This window comes from Myiozetetes cayanensis, unplaced genomic scaffold (assembly GCF_022539395.1).
Source record: "Myiozetetes cayanensis isolate MyiCay16 unplaced genomic scaffold, myiCay2020 scf5-8, whole genome shotgun sequence".
Classification (NCBI taxonomy): domain Eukaryota; kingdom Metazoa; phylum Chordata; class Aves; order Passeriformes; family Tyrannidae; genus Myiozetetes; species Myiozetetes cayanensis.
In genome coordinates this window covers 103,088,633-103,111,953 of record NW_026087742.1, presented here as the reverse complement: position 1 = coordinate 103,111,953, position 23,321 = coordinate 103,088,633, and the positions used below count along the sequence as shown (strand labels likewise).

The 23,321-nt window shown below is 42.0% G+C and overlaps 1 long non-coding RNA gene across 19 annotated transcripts in view; it reads left to right on the top strand.

Annotated features, from left to right (window-relative positions):
* Positions 1-8,631, top strand: part of LOC126648896 (uncharacterized) — a 286,520-nt gene extending 277,889 nt beyond the window's left edge. For 16 of the 19 annotated variants that reach the window (XR_007630907.1, XR_007630921.1, XR_007630923.1 and 13 more), the window contains one exon: positions 2,480-8,631. This is a non-coding gene — a long non-coding RNA (uncharacterized LOC126648896). Of the gene's footprint in view, positions 1-2,475 lie in introns of all 19 variants that reach the window. The other 3 variants (XR_007630916.1, XR_007630912.1, XR_007630913.1) reach the window with 1 other exon arrangement.
* Positions 8,632-23,321: the final 14,690 nt, after the last annotated feature.

Below are 23,321 nucleotides of genomic sequence, written 5' to 3'. Positions count from 1 at the left end.
GTGCATAATCTCCCTATGCTATTTAACACTGGGAAGAACTTAGCTGGAGTTATTGTGATTGATATCCAGCATGTGTCAGTAAACCTGTGGGATCTCTTGGGAGAATTCACTGAGCACTGGATTCTGTCCATAATATGCTGCTTTTTTTTTTTTTTCAAGAAAGAGAAGAATTAAAAGATAGTTGATAATTATTTTTGGCTATATGATCAAGATACAGAATTAAAAAAAAAAAAAAATTCCCCCCCTCCCTAACAGGGCTAGGAAAAGCAGCAGTGAGCTTAAACAGCAGCAAGAGAAATTTAGGATAAACATAAGGTAATGTTTCCTGGGTGGAAAGGACAGCCAACTGTTCCACCACTGGAGGACTGTAAAGAGTAGGTTAGATAAATTGATCATGAAAGACACAAAATCCTGCCAGGAGAAAAGACAGAGAGTAGGTTGCCTCTTTTGTCTCTATTTTCAAATTTCTAGGAGATTTTGGGAGTCTTTCTGTTGAAGTGGCTTTAGCTGCTTGATAATGTCTTCCTTGGCAAGGCACAAAGCAAAATTCCAGTGAACGTGTCAACCAGCAGTGACTGTTTGGTATGAATGCAAAATACAGACATAGTGCTAGAAGATGCCCAAGTCCTTGGGATATACGGCAAAGGATTGAACAAAACAAAACAAAACAAAAAAACCACAAACAAACAAAAAAACCTAGGTCCTGGGATTTAAAAACTTCACTTCTGACCCTGTTTTTCTAAACAGCACCTCAATCTTTCATCTTCTATTGCATGTGTGTACAACTATAACATATAGAAAAAAAGGAACAAGTAGGGGGAAAAAAGAGTGCTTCTGAGCAGTGAAGAGAATTATTGTATTTGTGCTTATGGGAGATGCAGACATGCTGCAGTGATTGCAGTGTTGGATGGAAAAAAGTATTTATTCTGAAATTACAAGTCACCTGGTCCTTGACCCTGTCTTCCCAGGAAATCAATGTCGTACCTGGCATTATGCATGCCCCTAAATTTTAGCTACCTTTGACATCTAGTTATTCTCAGCTTGTATTGAAGTATTTCATTCATCAGTTCAAGTTTTCCCTGGGTTTTTGTAGAAATTCTTTTTTTTTTTTTTAAGTTTTCTCATGTTGAAAATTATTTCCTTATTCACCTGGTAGCTTTCTGACAGCTTTTGTTAAAGAACAAAAGGTGGCTTATCTCCTTCTTTACTGATAATATCACCTCAACTTTAGCATGTTTCCAAGCTGCTGTGCTTTGTTTTCTGTATGCTTTTAATTACAGCTCTTGTACCTTTGGAAGAGTGAGGTTTGCTTCCTTCCCTCCTAAGAGCTGCTCTGTTTCCCCTAAAGCTTTTATACTCTTGTCCCCTTCCTATCTTGGTATTGACAGGATCTTCATTGCTATCTGATGCTGTCACCTCTCATTCTTTAATGATGTCTGTCTCAGAAAAGTGCTTCTTTGAGGATGACTTCTGTATGTATTGTATTTTGGAGCAGGGCCAGTGCCATCCTCAGATTCTCAGTCACTGTGCCCCCACCATGGCACAAGAAGGTCCATCTCAGTTATAGTCCATGTGTGCCATGAACCTCTCGAGCTGCACCAAAGACAAAGAGAAGTTTGGATCACCTAAATTTAGCAATTAGCATGCTAGCCAGTGCCAGGAACATCCCAAGGTCCTTTGGCAGCACTAGCTGTTAGCAAGAGATATGCCTTAACTGCCAGGAGAGCAAGGACAGGCTGGAGGATGGGGCTTTGTCTCCCTGCAACCCCTTCCTTGTAGAAGTGTTTTCTTGTCATGCTTCCTCACAGACAAAGTTAATCTGTCCTTACTAACATACAGCTACCACTGGACGATGTTTCCTAGGCAACGTTCCTATGGAAAAGCAGAGTAACCACCATTCTCACCTTGCTCTTGTGGACCCAAGCTATAATTTCATTTATTATTCAAAAATGTGGTCACCACTATGCAAGTGAAAAAGAAGATGAAGTAGCCTCTGCTATTTCACAGGAGCCACAAGCTGGTCTTTACACACTGCTCTCGACAGCACAGGTGTGAAGGTGCTCCATAAGCTCCTAATCAGTCCTATGAAAATTAGCATCAGCTATTTTTTTTAACAATACAAATTTTTCCACATTTTTCATCCAATTGCAGAACTCCTATCAGCTAGGTGGTCCACAGCTGAATGAACCATTACTAGTCTTCTTATTTAAACTAGCTGTAACATCTAGGACAGCAGCCCTACATGGGGGTGACAATAGTCTCCAAGCTCTGTTGCAGAAGGCTTGTGCTGATCCCTGAGGTCAAAGTAACACACTCCAAATGCTCACAGCACTGCACAAACCCTGCTGTTGAAGTGCTCCCCTCTTCGCCATGTCTGTCTCCAGGGCACTGTGAAATTTTATTTTTGTAAACTAATCCAACCCTGCCTCCCTGATAAGCATGCCTTTAAACTTAATTGTTCTTTTCTTTTTCGAGGAAGAAGAGGAAGAAACTAGCAAGGGAAGCATTGCACGCTGATGCAATCAAGCAGAGGAGAGAAAAGCAAAACCTTTCCAGCAACAGATGGCACCTAAACAAATGATGAACAAGGCAGTTAGTCGATATGTTCGTCCTGTGCTTCCTGGGCTCTTTCTGTCCTCAGATTCTTAACTTGACGGACCGGTGATTGCCCGTTCTTTCTCAAGAAATACCACTAAAGCCTATCAGAGGAACTTGCCGTGTCTATTCTTAGCCTCCAGATCTATTGTGGGAGAGGTGGAGTTCTTCTGCTGTCCGAGACAAAAAAGATCCAGCTGTCTGCAAGCTGATAAAGGCAAAGCTGTGATTTCCATTTATTTTTTCAGTTTCATACATGTGGTGTTGGGCTGCTTCGACTCCCTGTCGCTGCAAGATTTGGCTTATATGAGCAAAACTCGTGTTCCAGGGAGCAGCAGTAGGTAACAGGAGAGCTACCACCACTTTCTTTTTAGAAAAATCACTCCTAAGCAGGAAATAACTCTCCCCTCGCAATCACTGCAATTGTGCACTAGAAGCATATAAAAGAATAAAATAGGTGGTGCGTTTTAGATGGTTCAGACATGCACCTGACGCTAAACAGAGACTGTTATTTTATACTGGGGAGATGTTGATTTGTTCTTTTCTGCTTTATCCTGAACAAGCTATGGGAGAATATGAGCTGCAGAGGGAAGGTGCTGGCCATCAGTGATCCCTGGGGAATTTCTGTTCCAACTCTCCCAGCCTTGAAGCGTTTACCATCACTGTAAAATTATGTAGCTCTCTCTAGAGTGCAGCAGATCCATGCAGCTCAGAGGCCCTGATGGGGCAACTCTGAGTACTTGTATGAGGGAACTCGAGGGCCTCACACACAGAAGATGAGACAATATTGCTGTCTGTATATGGATCTTGCCTATGACCCTGTGCATTCAACAATCTGGAGGAAAAACTCCCTCCCCTTCACACTCCTGGAGGGCTAATGCAGGTCACACATGAATGAAGGCAGCTATTTCACACTTGGCTTGCAGAGGGCACAGCATGCATGTCTGGGGAGCAGAGAGAGGTGGGAATGGGGGAAGGAGGAGGAGGAAGGAAAACAGGGCAATGGGACGTGAATCTGTCCTTGAGTCATTCACAACACCTGGATATAAATGCAATTCACTTATAATACTTTGGGGTTTAATGTTCATTTGGTTTTATCTTCATAACTTGTCAAAGAAAGCTTTTATTACTTTTGGGTTTTTTCAGAGTTCTTAAGTCCTCTTTTGTCCTCTCTTCAGTTCACTGTAATTAGAGACTGCCGAGTTGATCTCCAAATCTCAGGAAACCCCACAGGTTGCCCCCCCACAACGCCTTTGAAGTTTCGAGGGTACTCACTAGATACACGAGAAAGGAAAAATCTAGATTCATTTAGCAATGCCCACCCAAGGCATACCTGGCAGATCAAACCCAGTGTAGATTTTGAATATGTAAACTTAGCTCATCCATGCCATCCCTGATTCTGCTGTACAGATCTTTAGGCCAGAAAAAGCCAAAATTTATCCCAAGATCATCTCAGATAACATGAAAGGGATGAGGATAGTTGTTCATTCCTCTAGATAACTGTGATTATAAGCCATGGCACTGTCTTGTGTGAAACTAGGGACATGCAAAGCAGGCTGAGTTAGTGAAAAACTGTTAGAGGTATTATATTTGGATACATTTGCAATTCAGGATCTTAAAACATTTCAGAACGAAACAGAAAAGACATTCAAGTCTTGCTGAGGAAACAAGTCTTGAATCAAATAATGTAAAAATATTTCCCACAATCCAATTTCTTTTTGAGAAAACACTATATTTGAAGAGGTGGAAGAATATCATTAAAAAGTGAACAAATGCAGCAAATGGATTCAGGTAAGTAGTTTTAGTCCTCTTCTGTTTTGAGCTCAAGTGCAGAGTTATTACGAGTGTACTCAGTCCTAGAGAAAGGTCACAGAATCAACCAGGTTGGAAAAGACCATATTTGGCATGGATGGCACTAGGAAGGCTGACAGGTTTCTAATTTTCAGGACCCATCTTACACTTCTTGGAGAGGCAAGAACCCCTGCTTGTATCAGGCACTCCCTGACTGGGATGTGTATCTGTCCCTGCAATGCTGCCTGTACAGATTAACGTATCAAAGCCAGTGCACGTTCATTTTAATTCCTGTGACTATGCCAAGCTGTAAATTGAGGTGGTTCATGAATCATTCAGCTGGAGAGGCAGCTTCCAGGAGAGAGGCAAGGCAGATGGTTATGACAGGTAAACCTCCCCAGCTACCCCAGGTTTAACTACCCCTCTAGGGCAGTATTCTTATTTACTCTGCCTACTGCAGTCCTGCAAAGACAAAATATTACTGCTCCCCTGCAGCTTGTTCAGATTTCCTTCTCCCAGGAGCTACTCAGAGCTGTCAGCTCACCCATATTTGTCCCTAACCAGATCCAGATGAACTAAGAAAGGAAAGCCAAACAGCTTCAGCTGTACCTTGCTGGTAAGAAAGTCCTCTTTGGACTGCAAGGGAGGAGAGCTTGTCTCAGCACCTGAGGCAATTATTCAGAGGCATATGGACTTGTAAGGGCAGGGAGTTTTCCCTGATATCAGCAGTAAATTATCCCAGAAGCCAGGGAGGAATGTGTTGTGTCTCACTTTCTCAGTCAATGAGCAGTGTACAGAAGTCTGAAGGCAGGAAAAAATGTGGGCGAAAGATGGTATGTTGCCTTCTTGTCATATGGTGTGGCTCACAAGCTAGCTCCTTGTCTCTGCAAAGGAGCAGTCCTGATCTGCCTTGTAAAGATTTTATCATTAAGAATTCTCCCCTGAGAAGTCACACTCCTTCATTTCTCTGTCTTCCAAATAAAAGGCTCTCCATCTCCTTCTCTATATGAGAGGGGAGGGCAGCTTCTCCCCAGGCTGTGATGCACAGTGCATGACAATTCAAGCAGCTCTCAGGGAGCTCTCCTACTCCCATAGTAACTCAGCCCTTGCCTATCTTCTAATCCCTGAGACGTTAAGAGCAGACACCCACACAGCTGCAGCTCTGGGAAATGATTTTGCATTGAGGGATCCAAGAGCTCATCAGTGGTACCAGGGTCCAGCTGTCTGGCAGTTCTCTGAAGCTCAGGAGCCCAGGATTGTCCTTGTGCTCTCCTGGGTCTCCTAAGATTCAAGAAAAATGTGAAGCATAGGTATGCACCCAAGGAGTGTCCCAAACCAGATGCCACAAAAGGACATGCTGCTTATGAATCAGCTCTGCAGTATAACACGAGTCTTTAAAACCAGTTAGCTGAAAAGCTGAGGGAAGCCTCAGAATTTGCTTAATTTGCATTGTATCAGTTTTGTAAATACCTCAGAAGGGATGTAGCCAGAAAACTTGTTTCTACCCTTAGATAACAGCTGCTTTACACAGTAATGAGCAAAAAGTGAAGGAAAGGAGAAAACAATGTTATGCAGTTGGGTTATGTCTCCTGCAGTTCAACTGAACAGCTCCCTGGTTTGAGCTCATGAACATTTACTGTACATTTATTTGATGGGCTTTGAGTAACTCTTTTCAGTCAAAGGATTTTTTTCAGCACATATGGGCTTCCAAATATAGTGAAACCAATTTGCTTTGAAAAGCAATATATCTGCTAAAGGGCAGTTTTATTTTCCTTTAGGTAAGGCTCAACTTTTATGCACAGCAGGATCCTGAAATACAAAGCCCACTAATTAGGGGAAGGGAGAGACAGCATATTAAAACTAGTTTAAAACTTGGTGAACTATTTTAAAATCTCTAAGGATCCTGACCTCAAAACCTTTTTACCATCTATTCCCAACTATTCAAGCTCTTGCCAGCACTTAAGCAAGAATGAGCAATCGCTACTTTATTAGCTATGTGTCTATTAAACAAAAAAAAAATGTTTATACATTTGAAGGATCATCTGTAGACATTTCAGCAAGTATACACTCAACAGTGATTAAAGAAAAGCAAGTCTGCCAAGAGGTCTGCTTAGTAAAGCAATGAGACTTTGCTGCCACACCTTTTGCACTGCCCCATTCATCTCTACCTGCCCCACATTTCAAGCCTTGCTCTCATGAAGAGTGGGAGTTTGGTTTTTTCCCTTTTTCTGCTGTAACTCTATAACTCTGGGAGCCAAAGCTAAAACCTGGAGTTCAGAGACTTCTAGGGTCCAGGTGCCGTGTCAGCCAGCTGAGGACCCCAGGAGCCAAAAACCTAGTCTGAGAGGGAAGTTTCCAAGAGTTTGCCAGTGGGAAGCATTAGCAGTGAGATCTTGCTGGCAGGATGTGAAACCTAAAGCTAAGCATGGTATGTGAAGTGTCAAGATGTGAACAAGATGCTCAGATCCTAATTATAAGCAGTGGGAATCAGGTTCCAGTTCATCCAGTTCATCTCCCCAGCATGACATCCTAGTGCTACTTAAGACACTCAAGAACAGCCAAAATACCCAAAGAGGGCTGACTGATGTGATGTGGATCTTAGGGAAGAACTCAGCCTCCTGGAGGGAGACAGGACATAGCACCAGAATAATTCAATAATTATTTGCTGCATTTAAGTACATGAACCTTGACCCTCCTCAGTCCAGTCAGCAGGGTCAAGGGGGTTCACCTACAACAGACACCAACATTTGGCCTGGTCAGTAGATCTCCTGGGTCAATTAACTGCATTGACAATATGGTTGTATTGAAATTAGAAAAAATTTTTACACTGAAAGCATGATCAAGCATTGGAACAGGCTGCCCAGCAATGTGGTGGAATCACCATCCTTGGAAGTGTTCAGAAAATGTGTAGATGTAGTGTTTATAGAGACATGTGTCTAGTGATGGACTTGACAGTGCTGGGTTAATGGTTGGACTCAATGATCTTAGAGGTCTTTTCCAACTTAAATGATTCTCTGAATTTCACTTTAAACATAGTAACAGAACCAAATTCCTACTCACCTCTGGAGTGTACATGCCTCCATTCACATGGAAACAGAGCGGCTGTGCTCTGCAGAAGGGAGGCACACAGCTGAATGAGGTCTAGTCTCCTTAAATGCTTGGTGAGGCTGGTAAAAGCGCTTTTACTCTTCAAAGTGATTGCTGTGCACAGTCATGAATGGGGCAACCCTGGGACAGAAAGGCCTGTACAGTAGATGGATGTGGTGACCACTCCCACAGGAAAAAGGATCCAGCTTCTGACCCTGGACTGTGGGGCTTGAGGTGGGTTTTTTGAATTTTTTTGTTCATTTGGCAAAGGAGGAGGAGGGTTAGTTGTGGCTGCAAAATGCACCATCAGTCCCTGTAACTGGAAGTGATGTCTGTCTGTTTTTCTCCCCAGGTGATTGACAGACAGTGTCAAAGGCTAGAAAGCTCAGTTTCCACTTACCTGCCCTTACCCTGTGTCATTACTATCCCGTGTTTCATTATGCTACAGCAGAATGGGAAGTTTTGGAGATTACACCTTACCTGGCCTCACATCTCTTGAGTCTGACATTCACAGTTACACAGTGAGGAAATAAAACTGAGAACTGTTTTCTGCATAAGCATCCTTGTTTCAAGAGACTACCAGGACAGAGAAGACATATTATTTGCTGGTGAAGGGATTCCCCAGCCAAGAAGCATGAGCAGTGCCCTAGACCACAGGAGGACACAACTGTTAAGATACAGCACATCATGCAAACGTGGTTCATGGAGTAATATTACACCAAAATAATGTTCTGACAGGGTATTATAGTTTTTAAATTATTGTATTCTGAGAGCCTCTCTGTAGGATCTGGAAAAGCTTCTTCTCCAAACAGAGAGGCATTCTGGACCTCAAAGATGCATCAAGTGTCGACAAAATGGAACCCACCCCCTCTGCAGTCGCTCGACAGCTAGGGCTTGTGCCACCTCCAGGACATTAAAAAGCTGTTACATTTCAGTTCTTGCCTTCCACAGCAGTTTGACCTATTGTCATTGAGCTAGAAAACATGGGGTTTTTTACTATTCAATGCCTGCCCCAGTAAATCAAGTTCCATATATTAACAAGAGGGTTAGAGTAAGTTAAATATCAACGGATGAATAAAATATGATGGATAATGATTTCTAGCTAACATAGACCTTTGTAATATTGTTGCATGTTTTAATAAACAGTCATCAAAATAATCTGTGAGGATAATGTGTATACTGAATGCATGCTTTGTGCCTTCCTTCTCCTGCCCCACTCCAAAAAACATTATCTGCTGCTGTTGTGCAGTGGCAAGCTCCACTGCATATGGAAGCAAGTGCTCCCCAGCTATCACAGACTGACATTCAGCACCTTCGCTGATGTGTAGATAATGTCAGCCTGGATAGGTGGCAGGCTGCATCTTGTCCAGCCTTCCCTGTGGTAAGGAAAGATAAGCATCTCCAACTGTCAAAATCCTTCTCCTTTCTTCTGTATGCAAAACTTACATCCCATTTGTGGCAGCTGAGGATGAGAGATATGCCCTTGGTTTAACATGCTTTGCAGTTAATCCTCTCCAAAGTGTGTTTAAAGCCAACAGCAGTAAGTCAGTATATTAAGGGATTTGGTCAGTGACCATATTTTAATGGCCATCAGATTGACGATGCCCCTCTTATTATTGTAATTCTCTTGTGGTATTTATGCATGCATTGCAGGTACAAGCAAAAAGGGAAGAGAGAATTTAATAAATCCTGGGGCCTGAGAGAAATGCAACCCTGGCCAGGAACAAAATGTGTGCTATTTCATTAGTTTTCGTATCATTACCTATCTCAATTTGCAGAAACAAGCTGCTTATAATTGCAACGAAGAGGCTGATATCTGATGGTTAGTATTTTAAGCACTTTGAATAGCACATGATGATATAAGCTGGAACTATTGTGCTTGCTCTAAACAGTGGCCTGTGGTGACATGGGCTGTTGCAAATCTAGCAAAACACAACTCCTAGGCATAGGTACTAGGTCATAATGCTAGTTAACTAGTGCTATAGGTACATTAACTATTTTGATACTAAAAGGAATTATTTTTGTTCCTGTTTTCTTGATGTTTATGTGATTTCACTGAGTGTACCTGTGTCCATATTTGCCTGAAACCTGTTGAGTCAGTAGCTAATTTCAAGCAACTTTGACTGACCTTTTAAGGGTATCCTACTTTTGCCAGCTCTGTGAACATTGGGTCTCTGAATAGAGTTAAAAGAGACACATTTAACACCCTGATGAGAGAAGAGGGGGAGATAAGAAAAGAAAAGGAAGGCCAAAAAGGGAAAAGGAGACAGAGAAATGTTCTTATCTTATTAGACATCAGCACACTTGCTGACAGACACAGACCTCGGTGTGTTCGCTGCTTGCCTCGTCACGACTCCTGGCACCACATAACCCAGCCTGCACAAAGCAGCTAAACAGCAGCAGCTGGACTTCATACCCTGCCAAGCACAGTTACACTCAACAGCACAAACACACCTGGACTTACCGCTCTGGGGTTCCCTGTGTTCTACTCTGGTGCACAAACCTCCATGGCCTGGGAGAGAAAAAAAATGCATGGAAAATCAGGGAGCTGGAAGAAAACACATTTAACTTCTCCATCTAGGAGCTGATTACTTTTAGCCACTGCAACAGCTTGTCACTGGTCTCTCCTGAGTATTCATGTGCCACTGGGCTTCAACCAGCAGGGCTCTGAGCAGCCCTTACTTGCAACCCAAGGCCATAAATTCCTGGGAGCAGAGAAAGGGACAAATTCAAATCTCCCACAGCCTGGTGGAGAGCTTTAACTGCTGAGTTATTGCACAGCAGGACAAGCATCTGCCTGCTTTACTAACAGAGAAGCTGCACAACTCCAGAATATGTGTTGCATCCCTCTTGGAGGCAGGCATTTGACAGCAACTGAAAACCAGGGTGCCTTTAGTAGCTCTGCTCTTGACACTTTAAGTCCCACAGATCCATTGGTGACATACCTTACCCTCTCTGTTCCTTGCATAGAGGATCCATAGAGGATCCACTCTGATGACATGGATTTCTCCAGCGAGCAGTGCCTGGCACTCACTCCCCAGTGCTAACACTATCCTGTTGGACAGGTATAGAACCATAGAAAGGCTTGTGTTGGAAGGGACTTTAAAGATCAAGGTAGTGATTCTGCAATTGAAGAACAGCCTTCCCAGTTCTTCATGCAGACTGAGGTGTGAGGACACCTCCAGAGATGGTCAGGTTCAACCCCCATCAGTCCAGATGTGTCTCACCAGGGCAGAGTCACTTTCCTGGACCTGCAGGTGATGCTCTGCCTATTGCAGCCCATGGTGCTGTTGACATTTTTTGTACATAGGGCAAATTGCTGGCTCCTGACAAACCTGGTGTCCACCAGGAACCCCTCAACCTTCTCTGCAAAAATGCTTTTGAGCCAGATGGCCCCTGGCATGTGCTGGTTGTTCCTCCCCCAGAGGGAGGACTTGACACTTTCCTTTAAACTTCTCAAGGTTCCTGACAGCCCATTTCTCCCACCTGTTGAGGTCCCTCTGGATTTCAGCATGACCCTCTGGTGCACCAGACACTCCTCCCAGTTTTGTACCAGCAGCAAAGCCTTTTTCTTTCCCACAGGCAGCACACTGCTGTGGGATGACTCTGTGCTTCAGTGTGAGCTGACTGCATTGCTTCAGCAGTTCCAGCCAGGGCTGAGCCTTCTCTTTGGGATGCTGTGGGCACCAAGAGGCCAGGGCAGGAATCTGGTCTATTTACTATTCCACAAGTAAAATTACAGTTCTAGACAATTTACAAATGAACACCCAATGTCTGAAACGCCTTACTTGTGCAAGCATGGAGACTGTGCCCTGAACTCTTTTTGTTTAGCTCATCTTTAACTGTTAATATCTGCTTTGCAACTACTCGTCTGAAAATGTATTTTATCAGAACCAACTGCTGTAGAGGACTGAATCAGTATTTTGTTGTGAGACATGCTAGATACAGCAGAAACCACATTTCTACCTCCAACACAAATGCTTGCCTCCCCCATCCTTATGCTTGTTCAGCCCCAACAATAAGTCATCTGTTTTTCATTGCTTTTTCCACAGGTAGCCACCAAAATCAGTATTAAAAAAAAAAAAAGAAAGAAAAAAAAAGGAAAAAAAAGTGGAAAAACCTCAGAATCTGAGAATTTTTAGTGCAGCGCTACTAGAAATATGGGCGTATTTTTAAGGCAGCTGCATTTGGCTAAGTTCATGCAACTAGAAAGGAAAAATATAGTGGGTTGTATTTTTTTCATTGTGACTGTCTGTTTTACCTTTCCACAAGTAATAACAGGTTCTAAAATGTTAGGGGTTTTTTTTTGCCTGAACACAGGATTTCATATGTACTTGTACCACAGAAGAGGTAAACAGAAATAATGGCATGTAAACAAAATTGCAAATGTGTCTGGGGGAAAGGTAGGGAATATGCCAAGTCTATAATCACACCTCTGTCAGCCTGGCTGCTCTCAGTTCAGATGGCAGGACAGTGCTCTCTAGGTATAATGGAGATCTATAAATAGCTGCATCATTATATAACCCAGCAGCAGTCTCATTCCCTTTCTAAATATAGGCTATGCAGCAAAGGACAGTCTGGTGATGTGTTGCTACTGCTACCGATTAATAGCATGACTCACACTGCCCAGCTAATAAAAATGAAATGTGTGCCTTGGAGGTACCGCACTGGATAGCTTATATTTATAAGAGGGAAGAAAAAAAGAAAAAAAAAAAAAAGATGTATTAGATTTGGTTTTGTGACCACTGGAGAAGAAACTGTAATCTAAGTGTATTCACAGCGCAGGGTAATAATGACTTCAAAGAAATGTGAAGCTGTCATTATTGAAATGTTTAATGGCTTGTGTTCTGTTCGTAAAAAATAGTTAATTTCATTTGAGTAATTAGTGCACATTCATTTGGGGGGTTATAATAATCTCACGTTTCCTAGTTCAGCATAGCTGCCATGCTTGGAATGGAGGTTCAAAGGTGGGTCATGTTTGTTCAGGACACACATGCTCAAGTGGGGGGAAGTTTTCTGTAATATATAAATACTCTTTACGGAAAGAGTTTTGAGATCAATGCAGCAAATTACATCTCAGACACACTTTGACCTTCAAACTGTAATGATCATAAATAGTGAGGCATGTACACGCTTGTTCAGACATGCTGCCCGTGTGCTCCCTCACATCCAGTCTGCAATCAATATTTCCTTTTCACACACACGAATTTTACATTCACCTTTTTGTATTTCCAGGTAGGGTGCTGTCTCTGCTGAAGGCCTTGCTGATGTCTTTATTTAATTACTTGGGGAAGGTGAATGTCTAACTCCAAATCGTGAATTTAACTTTGATCGAAAGTGCTGCACACAAGTCCCCTTATAGGTCAGTACACTGGTCTTTGCTCAGGAGGGAAGGAGCCTTCCGCAGTGAAATGCAACATCATTTTGTGCCCCAGTCTTCACCAATTTGTCCAGACTTTCATGTCTTTCTTTAGGAACAGTTTAATGGTCTTCCAGGAGCCTGACTATGCAGTAAAGCAGCTCTCAACAGGAGTTAAAGTCCTGAATTGATGTAACATCTGTTACTAGAAAGAAATTGCTTGGGGAATAGAAGGAACTCACTCCAGCATATGTATTACCTAGGGCAGTGAGGGGAGCTAAGCTAAGGTCTCCCATTTCTGTGGGGCAGCTCCTGTTGCTGGAACAAGGCCCTTTATGCTTCCCTGGCACAGCTGCTTCTCCTGGCAGCAGAAACAGTGGCTCTGCATGTGTGTCCCACCATATCCCAAAGCCGCCTTGCTCTCCTGCATAGTTCAGATGTATCTTGGGGACAACCCTTTGCCCTCCCCCTTTCTCAGTGTCTGGAGCTGGAGATTAATTTCTGAAAACATCTGGCTGATATCACTTGCCAGGTTCACTGTTTTGCTGTTGTGTAGCTCACTATAACCCAGAAGCAAAACCATACTGACCACTGACACAGCAGGCACCCAGGTGTTTCAGCCACTGCATGAAGCAGCTCTGAGGAGGGTTCCCCAGGAGATATCTGTTGGAGCAGCTGGGAAATTAGAGATCCATATGTACCTCAAGGCAGCTGAGGAAGGTCCTGGTGTGAACTAAAGGTACCTGCCTCAGCAGCTCAATCATCCCAGCACCCCCTTGCCACCAGCTCTTTGGCTTCCCCTCCTCCCCATCCAGCCAGCAGCTGCAGTGCCTGACCCTTCCCTGCACCTGTGGGCAGATACACCATGGTCCTGGCTTTGCTGTGAACTTTGCTGTGAGATGTTCAGTGCTTTTGCTTTCACGCTCATCTCTGAATCAATCTCGGTGGTACTTCACACCATCATTTGAGTTCATCTTGTGAGTTAAAGGGTTAAAAGTTAAAAGGGACACTCCCCTTGATACCTGATGTCAGGAACGACATCAGGTCTGGCTAATGGGCTGGTTCAGAATACCTCTGCAGCCTTACATGGACATACTCCAGCGCAGAGCCTTCTCGGTGTCCTTGGACAAGTGAGGTAGTTCTTGCTCACTGCTAAAACAGCTGTTGCCGTTGCGTGAGGCTGAGGGAAGTTTTGTAGCTGTGGGGCCACACACAGAAGCATTGGATGACACAATGTGAAACTTGAGCCTTGGCTTCCTTCTCTGATATATTCGGCCTCTTCAAACTCCAGCCCTATGGTTCAACAGTAAATCAACTGTTTCTGTACCATACAATACCCCACGGTATTTTGATGAGGAAAATCCTAGGTTAGCAAGTGGCAGAGAAGAGACAGCGTTATCCTCAACTTCTTTTTTGCTCAACTACTCTGACTTTTCCCAGACTCTTGTTTCAAGCTGTTAGGTGTTCTATTTGCACCTCCAGCAGCCACAGTGTCAGTAATTCTTAATTTAAACGATTTAGCTGAGTTTCCCATCACAACAATATTTTTTCTTCTCTTCCCTCTGGGTGTAGAGCTCTGCTCCAGCTGCTTCCCTTTGACAGATTTACAGTAATAAAAAATAAAATAAGAAAACAGTTATTTTGCTTTCAAACACAAATCTTTTGTGACAGATTAGACATGGAGGGATAACCTACCCGGCTGGAGGAGTCAGGTATTTATCTGCAGGACTGCACAGCTATATTCAGCAAAGACAGGGTACCAGCAGCTTGATCTTTGTCACATGAATAACCTTAAACCTTTTAAAACCTGGGGGAATGCTAAAGAAATGTTCAAAGGAAACTTGCGCAGAAATGACAATCCTTGTCAACGTGGAAGGTTTCTACACCAAAAATCTCACTGCTACCACACAGCCCTTGCAGTCCCCAGCAGTTCCAAGTGCCCACTCTCAGCTGAGGTTGTGAAAAGTGATACCAGCAGCCAGCCCACTGCTGCCTCATGCCAGGCAGGATATCATAAATCCCAAAAAATAAAACTCTTGGGGGTTTCCAAGCTCAAGAACTATCATGAACCTTAAAACTACTATATGGTGAGGAAGAGCCAGACCCAAAAGGGATAGCTACCATTTTGGTGAAAAGTCACATGCATAAAGATTTGCAGCATTCTTAGGTATTTCTGTGAAGTTTGAATGGGTCTGAAGAGAGGCTATCCCTGATGGATATCCCTGATGGATAATGGTATCAGGCAGAAGATGGCTTCCCACCAGAGCTCACTGTAAGTATTGATCTGTAAGGCATTTTTAGAGCAATGGACACTTCTGTGTTTGTGGTAAAGTGCAGTGGCACACTGTTGCTTGCATTAAAAATAAGAGGAGAGAGAAGAACACCTTTTAGATAGTCTGCTGGATTATGAATTTTCCAGGGAAAGACAGAATGCTTCTTTAGAAGAATGCAAATGCCATGTGAAGGCTCTGGGACAGGCGTTCACCAATGCACCAGGCATATCAAACCCCATGCAGCAAGCAAATCCAGAGTAATTAGGTCTGAAGGCACATGTAAAAGGTAGCCTGATGGCAACATGGTAATTAAGTCCCCAGACCAGGAGAACAGGGATGCAGTTCGCTGCTCTACTCTCTACCAGAGAGCACTTGCAGGTTCTCTGTCACTGGACATGCAGTGAGGCCCTGCCACTGCCCTGTGCAGACTGCCTCACTGGCAGGATTTAAATTCACCTGGCTGGCATTTCCCCAGTGGGTAGCTCCTGGCAGCACCCTGCCAAGGCTGTTCACTGGATCCTCCTGAAGGCTCATGAGCTCCCCTCACCCTGTCTGTATAATTTCCAGGCATTAGCATCCATGCCTTCTTGCTGAATCCGCTGTGATTAATTGACAATCTCTTCCCCGACCGATTATTTTGGAACGAGAGACAAATCATTAAACCTCAGGCCTTTTATTGATAATTTGCAAATGGGGGAGATGGTTCAGCTCTTGGTATCGATCATTCGTTACAGCCACTTCCCCGCGATTATACAAAACATGGCATTTGTACCTTGGATCATGCAGGTTAAAACTGTATCTAGGAAGAAAATATGCCTCCCTGTGGCTCACTGCAAAGGCATCTTGTCTTTTACAAAGAAACTGCAGGAGGAGGAAAGGAAAAGAAGCAATATGCTGCCTAAAAAAAATATGCTTGTGGTCCTGTGGAGAACAGAAAGGTCTTCATTTATTCGCTACAAGAAAAAAGGTTAAGGTGGAGGATAGCATGGTGATTCAAACCTTACAAGCTTAGACTGGAATTTATTGAACCTTCCAAGTTAATACACAAACAGCCAGGCCAAAGTAAAAAGATCTACAAAGATAAAAACCATCTCTGGCTTAATAAAAGTGAGTTAATTAAGTTGGGAACTGAATATCCATCCTGCCCATCCCTCTGTCTGAAAGAACCACATAGGTCCTGTCTGTGTTCACGTGTGTCTGCAGGGCCCCTCCAGGTGTGAAAGCCTCTCCCATCCTCTCCACTGCTTTTGGCAAGATGTGCCATATGAGTCTGCCTGACCCAGAGAAGCACATACCACAGAGGACTGTAACACAACAAGCCAACAGAAAATACAACTGGGCTACTCTTTCCTGAGACACAAATCTTTCAGTGTATCCAACTGAGCAATGGAGTAGGAAAGTGTGGAAGGAAAGCAGCCAAGGAAAACGCACAGTAGAGCTGGTTGTGAGTATGTCCAAAAGGCTCTGAAAGATTGCAGGAAATGTGGAACTTCCAAAACATGTTACCTGTGTAACATAAGCAGGCCAAGGTGTTTTCATAAGCTCTCCGTCCTGCACAGTCCACCACCAGCAGCAGCATCCCACTTGGGACCATTGCACTTCCATGCAGCTTCCTGCCAATGCCTCTCACCACTTTCTGCCTGCTGCTGCCTGCAGTGGGACAGGCTGCTCTGCTGCCCCCCTTAATTGCCTTCACCTTCCACTTTTATGCATCTCCCCTCTCTGCTTTACTTCCTGTTTGGATGTCTTAACACTGCAGAACAGCTTCCCTTCATCCAGCATGTCCCACTGTTAACCATCAGTGGAGGAAAAAATACCCTCCACAATCCCATTTAGAGTAGGGTGGCAAATGGTGATAAACATAAGTGATTCTGAGTGCTGCTATGTAGTTCAAGGGAATAGCTTTGAACATTATGTTTCTATGCTTAGAAATTTTTTTCCATTTGGCAAAGAAAAAACAGCACCCTCCATGCTTTGCATATCCAAAATGAATGCAGGAGGACACATATGCTAAAACATTCTAGCCAGGCAAGCAACCTTAGAAAGGTAAAACCTGAAGATTTTACCCTTCGTTAGCAAAATGCCATCGCAGATCTTTCAAAAATTGGAGTTACTTAAAACCTGATGTATATTAATGCAACAGTAATTCTAAATAGATGGCTCACTTAGCAGCTGTATTCTGTGTTGAAGCCCCTGTTAAATCGTTAAATCTAAAATAGGCTTTATTTTATTATAGTGATAACAACAAAATCAGATGCTTTAGCCTACATTTCATGTTTGAAGGTACTACTCCTATAAAAATAATACACTGTAAGATGGTCCTGCACAGTGCAGACTATGCCTTGAAGAGACAAGAAAAAAGGAATAGCCTGGCAAAGAATTATCACCTTTATAATACAGCTGAGGAACAGAGGCACTGAGCGATTAGCTGTCCTGCTCATAATACCATAGGAAGGCTATAGCCAGACCTAATAGGGTCTGGTTGTGCCAGACAATATGTTCTCACTACACTGCCATCTTTCTTCACTGATGTAAATGGCTTATTTTAAAAGTACATCAGCTTTGTTAACAGACACCCAATTTCTCATGGCTGAATCACACATTAAAGGTGAATAACCCTTATTCTTCTGCCACAGGTGACTGCTATGGACAGCTGTAGTTATAGGCACTCTAATACTACAAAATAAGAAACACATTAATTTTAGTAAAAAAAAAAAAAAACCAAAGTTTTAGGACCTGAAGAGAACATTAATAAAAGATCTTTTCATCATTAACTCTGTGTGCTCCTATACTGTGAAGCGGCAGGTATGTGATTCTGTGTGATTTTGTCATAAAAAGCTCAAGATTTAAAGCATCAGTAATATCCCTGGCATACACTTGAAATGTAGTAACCCGGGGCACAGTGTTCAGAATACATCTGAGCCGAGGTGACTACAGTCAGAAGTGCACACTATGTAAAGAGCTTGTTAGAGGTTGCATTTGTTCCATGGTGTTTTCCCTTTGCTGAGGAATTTTCACTCATTGATGTGGACAGTTCCGTCACTGTATGCTCAATTTAGTGGAGCAAAATCCTTATGATAACAAACTACAGCAGGATAAATCTTCCTCTAGGCCAGCTGCTTTGTTTACATAACTCCGTACTAACTTTTCTAGCACTTATGTATTTTATAAGAATATTTAACTGGAAGTGTAATAGTAGGTGCAAGGAGTACAAATAAAGTATTGGTGCATTAATTTTTTTTTTCCCCAAGTCATACCTGGGCTTGTAAATTGTGATCTAACTAAATTGAGAGGAAGACAAGAAAATTTTAATCACTTGAGACTTATGATCAGTTATTAAGGAAAGGAGTGTGGGTTGACCTTAAGAATAAGGAAGTGGAAGAGCAGACCTGATGCTGCAGGTGGTCTGTGTTCCTACAAACCACCATAAAGGGTACAAGAACTGCATTGCAGTCCCCCTTGGAACTGATCCAGAAATACACCCAGTCAAACCTGAGGTTTTTTGCAGACAAAGTTTTTCTGCTGGGAAAATGGTTCCCCCTGAGATATCCATCTCTCTAAAGCCCATCCAGGCAGGCTCCACTAATAATTGTTGCTCCCCTGAGGACCACAGGCCAAACCATTGTTGACACCAAAGTTAGTTTTAAGAATGTTGCTTTTTCTTGGTGCCAGATTTTCCACCTGTGCTTCTGCTTTTGCCTTCAATGTGCTCACAAGCTGCAGGAGCTGTATCTAGTGTTGATGCCTCACAGTTGACTGGCAGCAGGTGGGCACAGTAATGGTCTCTCTTCTCTTCCTATTTTTATCCAACCTTTATTTTCTCACATTATCTAACTACTTCATTTCTGAAATAAAATTAATATCCCAGGTGCAATCTATTTCCCAGACAGAAATTTTTGGCAGCCCTTAATCTGAATGTCAGGGGTCCTGCTAACTGTTTGCAGTTTCTAGTCCTCACCAGGAGGAGCCAAAGCACTGTTGTCTTGTTATGCATTACTTCCATATTCACTGGCAGCTAGAGAGCCCAGTCACACAGAAAGGCAGATCTTCATCTCAGAGAGATGGATTCTATGGATTCACCAAAAAGGCACAGGTGAGAAATGAAGCAAATATGGAGACTACAAAGACAAAACAAGATGACAGCAGAATTCATAATTTCTTCCATTTTCCAAGCAGCTCTGAGAGTCAGCTGTGACCTCTTTAGAGAAGTCATCACGCTTCAAGCAGAGATATGTTTAAATATAATTCAGACAAGAAAGGGTGTCCTATTCTTCTCCTAACTTTCTCAGCCAATCTGCCTTTTGCAACAGACATCTATGCTCTCATGAAATTGCTTTTCTTTTTCCTCTCTTACCAGTCATAATTGTACATAAATCTTTATCACAGAAGTTTGCTACTCCAGTGAGACCACTTTCTGCAATTTAAAGAGCTGAGAAGCACATTACATTGTTAGTCAAAAGGGCAGGAGAAAAAAGGTTTGAGATTTCTAACTTAATTTGAGCTATTCTCTGCTTGTGTTGTGCAATAATGTTAAAAGTAAAGTGTGGGCGGACACTGGTTTTATAGTGCCTGAACTTCTTCAGGGCCTCTTCCCAACAACAGTGCAATAATTCACTTACTGTATGAGCTACCATGCAGAGAATGATGTTATGTTCCAAACCTGTGGAAGAAAAGCAAGACAGAGCTAAATAAGAAATGTTTTCTTCTGCATGTGTCAAGGATTGAAGGCCAATTGATTTTTCAGAGCAGTCAAAAGCAATATGTATCTTTTCAGCATGATGAAATCCAGGTCCAGTGGTAACTTTGGCAAGCAAACTGCTTTCAGTGTTTCCATGACATTTTTCTCCCGTTGCTAGTCAAGTTTCTTCATTATTTCTAATGGGAAAAAAATTATTTTGGAGGGAATCTTTCTTGGAGAAAGATCAGATAGCAGCATTTCTCTAAGTAAGTACAACATGAAAACCATCCTAAGCGTTCACATTGACAGAAGGCTGGATTGTTAGACTAATGTGCACGTTTGGAGAGGAGCACAGTGATCTTGTAGTAGGAGGGTAATGCAGCTCCTTAAAAGGTAATGGAGATTAAGTGGAAACAAAACCTTTATACCAAAGCTTCTCCTCTTCAGATTTAATTTGGGTTCCCCATGGTATTTGAGTCTTTCCTTTTGTAATACACTCTAATGCTTGAGCCAAAGCCGTGGTATCTGTGTCTCTGGTAGGATAAAGCTAGAATTCCCTCCATGGGCAGTTTGCCATATGCCTCTGCCGACTGCTGCCATTTTAGATCAGGCTGTAAGATGGGAATTTGTGTAAATTTTAATTGTAGCTAAACCAGAAAATTACCTACTTGTTCTTTCAGTGATCATGTGCACTGGATGAGTGCACTTCAGATTTCAATGCCTTCTGAAAGGGTGCAAATTCAAGGTTATACTTCATATTATCCATTTGCTCTTTAAATATTTTCTTCTTTCCAGCTAGGTGGTATGCCAGAGCCCATAAACCTCTTAATATTCTAGCCTTACTACACAGCTTTTACAAACAAGGTCATAGACAACAGAGGAAAAACATATAATTAATAATTATCAAGACTTACTGCTGTGTGGGCTGCAAGTCCCTGCTCAGAAATTAGAACCAAATTATTTCAGGCTTTTAAAAAGGTAGTTAAAATATCCAGCATACTTAAATTAACTCCTCTGAGAAACTACACCAGCTCCATTAGCTCCCTGCATGTATTTTACTCCATGCTAACACATACCACATGCTTCAAATCACGGCAGCCAGTTCCTTCCCATTGCACTTGCCTTGCTCCACTCCCTGAAATGCCTTTCCAGTTCCCCTTGCCTTCATCCCACCCCTGTGTTAATGCCAGCTGATCTGTAACCACCACATAGGTTATTAAGCAAAGCTGGTCAACAAAGGAAAAATATTTCAGACAAATCATTGCAAAAATAAGTAATGCAATCCTAATCACTTCAGGTTTGTTTCAGTCACTGATAGAATGAGAGGGAACTACCAAGCAATGTAAACCCTTATCTAGACTATTTCTGAACAACTTGTTTTAAACAGTATATGGTGGCACTCATTAGAATCTTAAAGTTATCCAGGGAATTGTTGAGTATGTGTAGATTTTAAGACTGGATGGCACCAATAGGTTACCTAATCTGACTCTGGGCATAATCCTGGATATTGAATTTGTCCCAGGTTCCCCTTGGAAATTCAGTGGTTTATTATTATGTAAAGAATTATTTTCTAGGCAAATATTTATGTAACAATCTAGGACTCATTGGTTTACCAGTGAATTTCCAGAAAGAAATTTACTTTGGGTTTGGAAACATGAAAAAGGGAGTATACATCCCCCTAAGGGACATTTGTAAGGGGTGGCCCAACACACTCCACCAAAAGTGCTCCCTGAGAAGGTCTGTCCTCTTTGTGGAAGGTAACCCCTGTGTCTCAGAATTTGTATTTTCCCTCATCAAACATTTTGCTTGTCCTTTGCCCAGAGACAAGGTCTGTGGTTAGTCAAATAGTACTTCAAAGGCATGTCTGTTCTCCTAGGTAAAATAATAAATTATTGACTCTTAGATTGTGATATAAACACATTCACCTAAAAGATAATTACTTATGTTCTTCTGGCAAATAATAAGAGGGAATCAGATTAAGAGCATTTATTCCATAAATAAAAAGTAAGATTGTATCCAAACATCTGTCACCAAACTAAATGTTTCTGCAACCCAAATCCATTTGTTAATTGTCTCCTCTGCCTGGTATGCAGCTGTTTAAGTAATTTCTGAAGTAGCATCTATGTCATTGACAGACATCTGTGCAGAATCAGGGATGTGCAGATAATACTCTATAAATAGAGAGGCAATCATTTCTTTCTTTTCTTCCCTCCTCCCACCCACCACTCTCTGCAGTGATATCAAGGGAGTCCCAATCCTGGCATTAATTTCTTTTTCGCTGAAATGCACCCATAAACTTTTGCCAAGAACAAATGAGTAAAGGAAAGTGAAGATCATTTTTCTTAAGCTGAAAAATATTTTTAGATACCAACCATGGATATTTCTTAATATTAGAAAAGGGCAGGATTTGCTGAAATAGAAAGAACTTAAAAATAGCATTTAACAAATAGTACAGCATCTATTATTTATCACAGCAGTCTGTGGGTAAAGGCCCAATGCAAACTATTTGACTTTGAAGATGAGACAAAAAGCGGTGGCAACTACTATAAAAACTTCTTGTATTTTTTCGTGGAAATATTTTCTTGAAATATAGCCTCCACCTAAAACAATCTTGCTGAAGAAAAATAAAAATAAAAAACCAGCTTTAGTTCTTTCCAAATGCTCAGGCTTTAAAAAAAAAGAGAAGAAAATTCTGTACAATGTTTCATAGGTGAAAAACATTTTGTGGAGAGATCAGTTCTACTTAATTACCTGTGGCTTTCTATGGAGCTACGATGCTCCCATTGCACTGCAAGCACACTGCATCCCAAACTCATCACACAGTAGTTCTCGTGTTCCAGACCCAGAATAGCTGAACTTCATTGAGTACTCCTTTGGAAAAGGAATGACAAAATCCTTGAGAAACTTTGTCATGAAACATATACTAATTATAGTATTATTTAAGAGTAAAACATTTCAAAGTGTACTTTATTTTACAGTTTGAGGGACTATTCAAATATGAAAGTTCATATATTATTCACTTACAAAGAAAAAGAGTTATTACTATAAAATGGAACATACAGAGCAGGGCAGAAAATTCTGTCATGACATAGTTGTGAATTTGAAGGCATTCTAGCAAGCAATTGTTCTGTTTCCAAGAAACCTGTGCTTGACAGCAGGCTTTATATAGGGACAGTTCAAGTAAAAAAAAAAAAAAAAAAAAACAAACCAAACAAACACTGCACAGGTCCAATATGAAGGGAACTTAATAGAGTTTGTGCTTACTGTTATCTTTAGAAAAATACTTTTGCTGAACTTTTCTGCTGTGCATAAAATAAGAAAATTCCATACACTAGCTTGCACCTCTCTGCTCAGAATAGCAAAGGATCTTAAAATAACTTTGAGGAAATCAGGGTAATTTGGGGTTCTCATGACTTTGCTGAGCTTCAGCAAACAACAGTGCAGAAGATTAGCCAAATGTTTCATGATTCAACAACTTAGTGTTATTATCTGCAAATTTTAGCATATGCAGTCTGGACTAACCGCACCAACTTCCATT